Raw genomic sequence first — 3,533 nt, forward strand, 5'->3', positions numbered from 1 at the left:
GTTCTCGGTACTATGTCACTTTTATTGATGACTTTAGCAGAAAGGTATGGGTCTACTTTCTGAAAAATAAATCTGATGTGTTTGACACGTTCAAGAAATGGAAGGCTATGGTTGAGACTGAATCAGGTTTGAAGCTGAAATGCTTACGATCTGATAATGGAGGAGAATACATTGATGGAGGTTTCAAGGAGTATTGCGCTGTCAACGGTATCAGAATGGAAAAGACAGTTCCAGGCACACCACAACAGAATGGTATTGCTGAACGGATGAACCGGACCATCAATGAACGAGCTAGAAGCATGAGGTTGCATTCTGGGCTACCTCAAACATTCTGGGCTGATGCAGTTCATACTGCAGTTTACTTGATCAACCGTGGACCATCAGTACCTTTGGAGTTCAGACTGCCCGAGGAAGTCTGGAGAGGAAAAGAAGTACAGCTTGCTCACCTAAAAGTCTTTGGGTGTGTTTCCTATGTGCATGTAGACTCTGATGCTCGCAACAAGCTGGATGCCAAATCAAAGAAATGTTTCTTTATTGGCTATGGAGATGAAGAATTTGGATTTCGGTTCTGGGATGATCAGAACAGGAAGATTATCAGAAGCAGGAACGTGATCTTCAACGAGAAAGTTTTGTACAAAGACAAATCAAGTACAGAACTAGAGATAACTGATTCAGATACGAGTCCACAGAAATCTGAATTCATACAATTAGAAGGGCTTCCTGATGTTACCACTCAAGAGTCCACACAAGATAGTTCAAGCACTTCAGTACCCACCACTTCTACACAAGATAGTGCAGAGCCAAGTGAACCAGCTGTTCGCAGGTCTTCAAGGACTATAAAGCCTCCACAACGGTTCACACTTCTACTGAATTATATCTTGCTGACCGATGGTGGTGAACCATTAAATTATGAAGAATCCTTACAAGATGGAAACTCGAGCAAGTGGGAGTTAGCCATGAAGGATGAGATGGAGTCATTGCTGAAGAACAAGACTTGGGAGTTAACCAAACTGCCTGAAGGAAAGAAGGCCCTGCAAAACAAGTGGGTTTACAGAGTAAAGACCGAGCATGACGGAAGCAAACGGTTCAAAGCAAGACTTGTTGTAAAAGGGTTTCAGCAAAAGAAGGGGATCGACTATTCTGAGATATTTTCTCCAGTTGTGAAGCTTACAACAATCAGAGTTGTTCTGGGGATAGTAGCTGCAGAAAATTTACATCTTGAACAATTAGATGTAAAAACAGCATTTCTTCATGGAGAATTGGAGGAAGACATTTACATGCAACAACCAGAGGGGTTTGCAATACCAGGAAAGGAGAGTCAAGTTTGCAAACTAAAGAAGAGTCTATATGGTTTGAAGCAAGCTCCAAGACAGTGGTACAAGAAGTTTGATAACTTCATGAGTAGTACGGGATACACAAAATGTCAGGCTGATCATTGTTGCTATGTCAAACATTTTGACAACTCCTATATCATTCTACTGCTATATGTGGATGATATGTTAATTGCAGGTTCCAGCATGGAAGAGATTGACAAGCTAAAGCAACAGTTGTCAAAACAGTTTGAAATGAAGGATCTGGGAGCTGCTAAACAAATACTTGGCATGAGAATCATCAGAGACAAAGACAAAGGCATACTAAAGCTTTCACAGGCAGAGTATGTCAAGAAGGTTCTCAGCAGGTTTAGTATGGATAATGCTAAGCCAGTATGTACACCTCTGGGGAATCATTTCAAGCTCAGTAAAGACCAGTCACCAAAAACTGAGCTAGAACGTGGATACATGGACCAGATCCCATACGCCTCAGCTATCGGCTCCTTGATGTATGCCATGGTCTGTACTAGACCAGATATTGCCCATGCAGTGGGAGTTGTAAGCCGATATATGAGCAATCCTGGAAAGCAGCATTGGGAGGCAGTGAAATGGATCATGAGGTACTTAAAAGGCTCATCGGAGACATGTCTTATTTTCACAGCTGGCGATTTGAAACTTGAAGGCTTTGTAGATGCTGATCTAGCAGGAGATGTTGATAGCAGAAAGAGTACTACAGGTTATATATACACTCTAGGAGGCACTGCTATTTCTTGGAGTTCTACCTTGCAAAAGATAGTTGCTCTTTCAACGACAGAAGCTGAATATGTTGCAGTTTCAGAATCTGCAAAAGAGATAGTATGGCTACAGAGTTTCCTGCAAGAATTGGGCAAGATGTATGGAAAAAGGTACTTTGTATAGTGATAGTCAGAGTGCAATCTTCCTTGCCAAAAATCTAGCATTTCATTCCAGAACAAAGCACATACAGATCAAATATCACTTCATCAGGCAATTGCTCGACGATGAACAGTCACTTCTCCCCATCGCTGTGGGTTGTAGTTTATAGAGTTTTCTGATCTGTCTGAGTCTTGTGATGAAATTCCATGTTTCAAAAATATCCATTTTGCTTCCTGTTGTTTTACCGTAGATTTGTATTATTTTGCTGGTGATAAGCTGGATGATGGTGGCAGAAGTTGTAGGAGTTAACAATGACCTGGGTGTTATGTGTGTGGACACAAATGGCCAGTGACAGCCATGCCATGGTTGATATGGTTACAGTCAAATGGTGGGTGCCGAACTTGCCCACCATTATTGAACAATTGTCTCCCTCCTTAGCTATAAATAGAGGGTGCATTGATAGCTTACTTAATTAATTAATAGCTTAGGACTTACAGAGAAATTTTACAAAAGAAAGAAAGGCAAGAATAATAGCTTAAAAGAAAGAAGAAAGCCTCTCAGTTAATTAATAAAAAAAAGGAAAAGTTTTTTAGCAAAATGTGCTAAACATGTTAAGATATTATTAATATTTTAATATAAAAAATACTTAAAAAAACAATTAAAAGGGCAATTGTATATTTTAATATAAAAAAGCTAGTGAAGGTGTCAGATCATTCTCGTGAAGGAAGTCTAGGCATGGAAGAAAGTCCCATACCGCATCTGCACGGTCTGGATTTTTCCATGTCTGAACCTCAGTTGATTCAACAACTAGAAACAAAGCTGTGAGAAGCAGAACCTTACTTGTCATTGCTGTTCTGTGCATGATCTTCGGTGCTGAATCGGCATATGCTAGTTGCTAATGTACAGGGATGGTAAAGGATACTTGCAGCTCGGATTTTTATTATATTCATATCCTTTCTACTACTTATCGAATATCCATTAGATTTTGGGTGTGTGTATATATATATATATATTGCTATGGATTTGGATGAGATTTTAGGCTAAATTTAAAAATATGTATACAATATTCATTACTAATTAGATAAGATAAATTAATTATCCATGAATCGTATCCCTCAATTTTTTTCTTTAATAGGACTTCAGCTGCTAACTAAATCCATCTCATGCAATCATCATGCACCTTGCATCCCTGAAAATTGTTGAGCATTTTGAAGCGTTGACATTGAACTTTCGAGCTGGTAGTGTGTGAACTATTATTAAGCCTAGATTCTTAGCTAGATGTTCAAGTTAGAGGTGGTTCCGTGACCAAATGAGACTATCTGGTAAGAG

Source organism: Populus euphratica, unplaced genomic scaffold, assembly GCF_000495115.2.
Source record: "Populus euphratica unplaced genomic scaffold, PopEup_1.0 scaffold11.1, whole genome shotgun sequence".
Classification (NCBI taxonomy): Eukaryota; Viridiplantae; Streptophyta; class Magnoliopsida; order Malpighiales; family Salicaceae; genus Populus; species Populus euphratica.